Source organism: Temnothorax nylanderi, unplaced genomic scaffold, assembly GCF_030848795.1.
Source record: "Temnothorax nylanderi isolate EJ_2023f unplaced genomic scaffold, tnyl_v1.0 TNYL_tig0004_pilon, whole genome shotgun sequence".
Lineage (NCBI taxonomy): Eukaryota > Metazoa > Arthropoda > Insecta > Hymenoptera > Formicidae > Temnothorax > Temnothorax nylanderi.
This window is the reverse complement of record NW_027249066.1, coordinates 1332457-1341566: the sequence shown is the minus strand read 5'-3', so window position 1 is coordinate 1341566 and position 9110 is coordinate 1332457. Positions and strand designations below refer to the sequence as shown.

At 29.6% G+C, this 9110-nt stretch overlaps 1 long non-coding RNA gene across 2 annotated transcripts; it reads right to left on the bottom strand.

The window, feature by feature from the left end:
- Nucleotides 1-6056: 6056 nt before the first annotated feature.
- Nucleotides 6057-8789, bottom strand: LOC139773670 (uncharacterized). 2 transcript variants are annotated; one of them, XR_011718395.1, is made up of 4 exons: nucleotides 7354-8789; nucleotides 7227-7280; nucleotides 6808-6930; nucleotides 6057-6586 (listed from the first exon to the last, which is right to left on the bottom strand). It is a non-coding gene; the product is annotated as an uncharacterized lncRNA (long non-coding RNA). The 2 variants fall into 2 exon arrangements; XR_011718394.1 differs by having other exon boundaries at nucleotides 6057-6930.
- Nucleotides 8790-9110: the final 321 nt, after the last annotated feature.

Below are 9110 nucleotides of genomic sequence, written 5' to 3'. Positions count from 1 at the left end.
ATTTTTAATAATTTGGCAGTATCTGTAACAAATACTGTATTACTCCTATTATTCCTTTTTTCATCTATTCCTTTCCTACATATTTATCCAGAGTTAAACTTTATATAAGTTAGTGCAAAAGAGCGATATATATTGTATGTATATATATATATATATATATATATATATATATATATCTCTATGGTTCGGTTATCGGTAGATGTCAGTACCATTTCGGAGACGTAGTGATACATATCGGGACATTTGTCACATATTAGGTCCAACCGGTTTAGTAAAAATATAGTATAAATATGGAAGCATGAACTTAATTTAGAAATATCAACAACGTAACGACACATATGGGGTCCAATTTCTTCGCTGTAATGACAAAAATCGAGATCAGCCAATTGAACTATTACTATTATTAAATATTACCAAGATTTATGCGTTTCATGAGCATATCTTTCTCATTATATAAATTGAAGAGTTCATTACCTATTCGTAGACTACTTAAAAATTTGAAGATAACATTTTAAAAGTTTGTACGAAAAATAGTTTAATCTGTCGGATCTGTTTTTTGTCGTTACATCGAAGAAATCGGACCCCATATTTGACGTTACGTGATTGATAAAAATGCTTTGCTTTTTTATATATGCTATACCTTTGCAGAAGCTAGGATTCACAAACATATATTTCTTTTACATATGCTATATACCTTTGCAGAAGCTAGGATTCACAAACATATATTTGTGAATCCTAGCTTCTGCAAAGGTATATAGCATACGTAAAAGAAGCAAAACGTTTTTATCAATCACATAATGTCAAATATGGGGTCCGATTTCTTTGATGTAACGACAAAAAACAGATCCGGCAGATTATACTATTATGTTTAGATAATTTTTAATACAATTTATAAGTTTCATTGGCATATCATTTTTATTACGTAAATTAAAGCATTTATCAGCTCTTCGTAGGCTAATTAAATATTATCGAAGACAACGTTTCAAATGATTATCTATGCTTGGAAGCAAGGATTCATAAATATATTAAAACAATAAATATATGAGCATTGTGTTATTTTAATCTCCATATCTAATGACTTCAAATACTATGTCTAAAAATATATGTCAGAAATACATCTAAATACGAAACAAGAAATTAATTCAGAATTTTCCATCAATAACATAACGTCAAATACGGGGTCCAATTTCTTCAATGTAATGACAAAAATCGGGACCGGCCAATTTAATTATTGCTTTTATTAAATTTGACTGAGATTTCACCTACCCCGTATGTGACGTTACGTTATTGATGGAAATTTCTGAATTAATTTCTTGTTTCGTATTTATGATGTATTTCTGACATATTATTTTAGAAATAATATTCGTATTACACAAATATTGAGATTAAAATAATACAATTTTATATGTTCACTATTTCATTATATATATGAATCCTAGCTCCTAAGCATAGATGATTGTGTATAACGTTATGTCTTCAGTAATATTTAATTAGTCTATGAGGAACTGTTAAACGCATTAATTTATATAATACAATTGGTATGCCCAGAAAAAGCAAAAATTTTGTTAAAAATAAATTGAAATGTATAATAGTTTACCTGGCAGGTCCAGCTTTTTGTCGTTACATTGAAGGAGTCAAACACAAATGTGACTTTACTTTGTTGATGAAAACTTTTTTCTTCTTTATATATGCTCTACGTTTGCATATACTTTTATGTATTAAATATTTGTATTATTCACAGATTGAAGTTAAAGTAACACATTGTTTGTGTACACAATTTATTTTATTAATAGTCCTAGCTTCCAATTTACGATTATCACACTGAGAAAAAAATTTATTAAGATTAAAAAAATTGTGTTTGAGACAAAAAAGTTATTTACTTGAATACTCCTAACTAAATATTTATTTAAAGGAAGTTAATAAATTTTATTATTCTAGAGAAATGATTTTTACTTGGAAAAAAATAAATATTTAAAAAAGAAACTTAGCAATTACAATCAAAAAAACAAATGTTAAAAGTAAAGAAATATTTAATTCACGTAAAATTTTTATTATTAAACTTGAAGAAAGGATACTTAAAATAAAGGAATTATTTACTCAACTTAAATAAATATTGCTTTTAAATCAAACAAGTTGTTTGTGAAAATATTATATACAAAAAATTAATTTTTTTAACCGAAGAAAATAATTTAATGTAAATAAATAAATCTTTAACGTAACAAAAGGAGATATTAAGGAAAGTAAATATTTGTGAAAACGCTTATTACATTTATTTAAAAAAGTGCAGTTTTTATTTAACAAATTTTTTTATTTCAAATAAACAAATAAATACTTTTACTAAATAAATAATTTGTTCCAATTTACAAAATAGTTTTTTTGTATTTTGCTTATTTTTAAAAGAAACAAATATTATTTTAAATACAATTTTTACATTTAAAAAAATGCACTTTTTTCTTTTAAACAAATTACTTATTAGTTTCTATGTTACAACCTATTAAATCAAATAAATCTTTTTTTGAATAACAAAAGTGCTTGATTTAATAAATCACTTTATGTATTTTAAAAAATATGTCTTTGAATTTAAAACCATCTTTTTAATCATAATAAATATTTCTTAGAATTAAATCAACCACATTCAAAAAAATGTATTTTTTTGTGTTTAATAAATTTTTTTCTCAGTGCACCATCAATCGTATAAGACAATCTTTTAAAACGTTTTCTTTGCTAATATTTATAAATATTTATAACATTTGTTTATAAATATTAACAAAGAAAGCGTTTTAAAAGATTGTCTACGCTTGGAGGCTAGGATTTATAAATATAATAAAGTAAGTACATTATGTTACTTTAAATTCAATCTGTGTATAATACAAATACAATATCTAAAAGTATATGCAAACGTACAGCATAAATAAAAAAGCAAAAAAATTTTCATGACGTAACGTTACATACAGAGTCCGACTCCTTTGACGTAATGACAAAAAGCAGGACCGGCCAGTTTAACTATTACTTTTGGATAATTTTCAACAAAATTTATGCTTTTTCTGAGTATACCATTTTCATTATATAAATTAAAGCGTTCATTAGCTTCTCGTAGGCTAATTAAATATTGTCGAAAACAACATTTTAAAAGACGATTAATCTATGCTTGAAAGCTAAGATTCACAAATAATAACAAAATAATAAACATATAAAACTGTGTGTTATTTTAATCTCGATATTTGTGTAATACGAATACTATTTCTTAAGTAATATATCAAAATTACATCATAAATACGAAGCAAGAAATTAATTCAGAAATTTCCATCAACGACGTCACATGTGGAGTCCAATTTCTTTGATATATATAATGACAAAAATCAGGAACGGCCAATTAAATTATTACTATTATTAAATGTTGCCATGATTTATGCGTTTCATGAGCATATCGTTGTCATTATATAAATTAAACTATTCATTATCTGGTTCATAGGTTAGATAAAAATTTGCGAAGACAACATTTTTCGTACGAACTTTTAAAATGTTATCTTCAAATTTTTAAGTAGTCTACGAATAGGTAATGAACTCTTCAATTTATATAATGAGAAAGATATGCTCATGAAACGCATAAATCTTGGTAATATTTAATAATAGTAATAGTTCAATTGGCTGATCTCGATTTTTGTCATTACAGCGAAGAAATTGGACCCCATACACAGTAAAAAATTTTGTGTCAATGGAAGTCCACTCTCAATTTTGTGTTAAAATAACTCATTCATCGTGTTATTTTTTACATTTTTTACTAAAAAAATGTCGATATAACATTTCTATATGTAAAAAATAACACGATGAATGAGTTATTTTAACACAAAATTGAGAGTGGACTTCCATTAACACAAAATTTTTTACTGTGTATGTGTCGTTACGTAGTTGATATTTCTAAATTAAGTTCATGCTTCCATATTTATGCTATATTTTTACTTTTTCTTTAAAAATAATGTTTGTATTATGTATAAATTGCGATTAAAGAAGTAACAATATATTTATTAATGATATAGCTACATTTTTTATTTATATAGTATCTAATTATAAATATAATCCAATAGTAACTGTCCTCATGTTAATTGTATGAAAACAAGAATAGATCATGCAAGAATAGATCATTATTAATCTGAGACAGAGATTAGTCTAATGAGAAATGTACAAATTAACAGAAATTGTATGATTTAATGCAATGAAGCAAATTATATAGAGAGGACCCTTTTTCTTACAAAGCATATATTTAAAATACTGGTACCGGTCCTCCTAATGTGTAATATATAAAAAGAAATTTGGTTCTCTGGTTTTATACATTACATATCTTTAAACAAATTGGTACCGGTCTCGGCAAATATAAAAAAATACCGGGTCGGACCCAATATGTGACAAATGTCCCGATATGTATCACTACGTCTCCGAAATGGTACTGACATCTACCGAACCATAAAGATATATATATATATATATATATCGCATAATATATTTCATTAAATTTATTGATCTAGCTTTTTCATAAAGGTACATGCTTACATTAACTATTATTACTTATTTTAACGCATTTACTTTAGCCTAAACTGTTGTAGCTTATTCATATATAGTGATTGATAACTGGATTTTATACCAGTTAAAGTAGTAATGTAATTGGCGTGAGATCCAATATATATGTTGTTATAAAATAGAAGATTTTTTTTAGTAATAATTTTTGAGTCAATCAGTTCATATCACTTAAAATAATTGTAAAATAATATATTATACGAAAAATAATTTTAATAATTTACAAACTATATGATATTTTTATTAATTCTAATTGTGTAGGGAAATTTATTACCCTTTCCGGATCTTACGTCATTTATCTAAATTTCTCATCTCTGCATGCTTTTGAGATGAGATTCAGCAACGAATCGTTCGAATCGATGAAAATCTCTGTTGAATGGCGCGTCTAGCAATTTTCATTCATTTATTTTTAAATTAAAATTTTATTGTTCTTATTATACAGTTTATATAGTTAAAAGTTTAATATACATATATTTTATAATTGCGATCGAATTAAAACATTGTGGACGTAAAAAATTTTTTCAAATTTAAATTTGTTTCCAATCAGATACTTATTTTAATTACCGGATATATATTTATAAATGCAAAAGTTAATTCATGTGCTAATGAAATTATTATTGTTGTTGTTAATTGTTAATTTCGTATTTAATTGATTTAATTATTGTGATGGCCTCTTCGCGACGCGTTCGTGTTTCGCGCATCGTACAAAAGCGTAAAACCTTACGCTTATAGTGCCGGCGATGATTAGCCGGCAGCAGAATTAAGGAGTATTCCTCCTTGCGATATCTGACTGTATGAAGTCAAAATACGGCCAAGTGCTACAAAAGGTGAGTCCACTCTGGCCAGAAGAAAGAAGACGAAGAGGATCAAGGTAGGTTGGTGTATAACACCAATCAATTTGTAAAAGGTACATGGTAATGGTAAGGTTTTCTTGTATACGTGCGATTGCGCGTAATCAGAGACGGAAAAATGCCGTCTAGAACTAAATCTGACTTAAATCCGAATTAATTTCGCGTAAATTAAAAATTAAACTCCCCATAAAAACTCCTAAACGGTTCTGATTTAAAACGATATTCGCGCGCACTTTTCTAATTTTCGATAATCGCGATCGTGATTATAGGAATACTAGATAAAGACACGGGTAGGTAGGAATATAATTCATGTAGGTAGGTAGAAATACTGGTAAAAACTAGATAAAAATCGGGTAGGTAAGGATATGGATAGGTAAGGATGCGGGAGGGATGATTTGACGACAAAAAGAAATTAATGTATTTTATAATTTTAAGAAATTTAAATTTATTTCTATAAAAGTGCAATAATATAAACTTAAGAATTATGTACAAAGCATTACATTTTATTGTATATAAAATTGTATAAAATGTAATTGTATACAAAATTGTAAGTCTAATTTGTGTAATCTGGGTTACACGAAATGGAAACGCGTATATAACACACATTTTTCTAAATTAAAACGTTATTAAATATATATTTTTAAAATTTTTTATTTTATTCTTCTTTAACAGCGAAATTATCGCCAATTTTTTATAATGTACAATAAGAATTTTTTATCTAAATAAAAATACAAAGATTTGATTGAAAGATGCTAAACTAGTGATCGAATATTAACTTTCTACTCGTGAAATTTGACATCTGCGTTTTACTGAGTCGCGAATGTATTCGAGAAAATAGTTCCGATTTAGGAGTTATATCCTCAAGAGCATTATATCGTCAGCTACGAGTCAAAAGTCGCGAAATTGCTTGTTCCTAAATTTCTTTCCGCGGTAAATATTTGTGAAAGGCTATGCGAACACCGTGCGAATAATTTCTCGTCGGTTTTCGTGAGATCTGTCCGCGACGTCTAATTCGGCGTCTAGTTGAAAGTTGGGAGCTACCGTTGCAGGAACGAAATTAATCCCAGGTTTTCTTAGCAGTTTCCGGAACCAGTGGTTTTGGCAGTAAGTCCATAACGATTACCACATGTTTCATATATAACCGCCGAATTAATTATTATATTCTTAGAGAAGATTTTATTTTTCTCATTAAATATGTTCTCTCATTAATAGTAATACTAATATTATTTTTCTATTAATGAAACTTGTTAATAGTAAAATGTGCGTGGATACAACGATAAATTTATAGTATTTATAATTTAAGAAAATGAATTCAAATCAAGAAACAGTTTGCATGCTCTTGTCGATATATTCGAATCATGCTTAAGAATACATACATACATACATATATATATTGAAACAGGGGCGCGGCTCCTCAAAACTTCTTCTACATTGGTTATCCGTTGTTTCACGTCTTCTAACATTAAATTAGACTTTGCTTGCTTCTGTATTAATTCTTTCAGGTATTCTACAATGCAACGAATAATATATTGTATATACTATACCTAAGTAATAATATATCGTATAGATAACATGTAAATAATGCATGTTGCTACTACTTTATTAATAAAAACCATTGCACGTAAAAAAATTGTAGTCATAACCGTAAGACCGTAAGAAAATTTACCAATCACTATCTTATTTTTCGACCATAAGGAGAATACTCGATTATGATTGGTCAATCTTCTTACGGCCTTACAATTATCACTAAAATTTTGTTACATGCAATGGCCTTAACCATTGTACGTATATATTTATACATACTTATTATGTTCGAGTCCTCTTGCACCTCTTGCTTTTCAAACGATCGAATAGAGCCTATAACAATATTTACACATGTTAATATTATGTTACTATAACTAATTTTTGTTTATTTCAACAATATGTGTACCTTGCACTATAACGGGCACATCAGAAATATTATATACTTGTGTTTTCTTGGGTCCTGTATAGGTCATATTTTTTTCTACGGAAATGTATATAGTATTACAATAGTAAACATATATCATATATCGAGGCGAAGGTACGGTAATTGTGAATTGTGATCGAGTGATTTGCAGTTTCGTCATGATATTCGCGGGCGATAATCGCTCGTCCCGTCCCGGTCCGCCATATGTTTGGACTATCGAATGTGCATGGCATTCATTACCTCGAATCGTGTCGTGTTTTGAACGTGCTGTGCCGGAATTGTCGTGCGATTATATCCGATTCTTTTCGAAGAGCGGAAAGAGGGCCGAGTGACAACGTGAAATCCGCGTATCGTGATTCAAGTAAAAGTGATTCAAGTAATGGCACACTGTGATGCAACATACAACGCTCGTTCATGAATATATTTCTTATTTTCGTGACTCGTGTATTTCGTGCCGCGTAATCGCGACTCCTCGTTGTGCAAAGCATGCATTAATAGTACTCTTACACTACTTACATTCGCGAGATTTACGTGCTCGATCCCGTAAAATGTGCGTACGATATTTAATCTTAATTGTGGTTTAATCAACTGCGTGTGTCTTTACTAACTGTCCACTTGATTCGCGCAGTATCTCGCGTCAAGATCTTCGAACATTTCGTCGCCATTAACGCGACTGCAACGCAGTGATGAAACGCGGAACGAATCGGGGCAATCGGCGTCGCGACTCCTTCAAATTTGCGCGAAAAATCTATGTTACCTGCTTTTATGTTACAGAGTAAAGTACTTCCTTCCCATGGGTACAACCTTGGCGAGGTGGGAAGGCCCAGTACCCAGTACGAGGATTTTACCCAAACAAAACTCTCGTTCTGCTTGGATAAAAATCTAAAGACGGGGAAGCTAACGTACCCTCGTCCGCCGATTTAATTGAATGAACGAACCGTAGCCGGTTCGTCGCGTTTGCTTCGGGAGTGCCGTTCAAGTAATCGGACTAAAGGACTTTTTTAAACGGGAGTGCCGTACAGTATCGCGCGAGAAAGACTTTTACTAAAATTAGTCCGCGCGCGATTGTAGTTTATTATCCGCGAGTTTTTCTCGCGAGTGTCCTGTGCGGTGAAAGAAGGAGGCCTGACGTCCTGAGAGGAGGAGGAGGTCTGAGAGAGACATCGGGTCCCGGCGGAGCAACCTTGGGGTAAGTATCATCTTTTATCTGCATAAAATTAATAGTTTTTCCTCATTTATTCGGAGTTTTATTTCGATAAGCTAAAACTAATTAGAAAAAAAGAAATTATTTAAAAATTTATAAAAATTTATTTTTGTAAATATTTTTTCCGGAAAATAGATAATTATATCAGTGAATCTAATTGAAAGACGAATTTAGATGCGCGTAAAATTATGTGTATTTTTTGAAACATTTATCATTTTCAGTGCCTCTTTAATTTATATCTTTCGTTTTTGTTACAGTATCATCGTAGTTACGTGGCCGAATTACTCCGCCCGTTGCGCATCGGATCGGTGAGTGACGAATTTTTTACAATAGTATGGGGTAACAAATTTGTGAGACCTATATTAGATATATTTATGTATTGTATCCATATAATAGTACTATAGATAAATGCGACTTCTTACAAATTCGTTGCTCTAAAATGGATAGACTAGATCAGACTAGGCTAAATAATTAATCCTGGAGCATCATCATTATTTATCGATTTATTGTGCTTACGGGAGAATGCATCCATAAG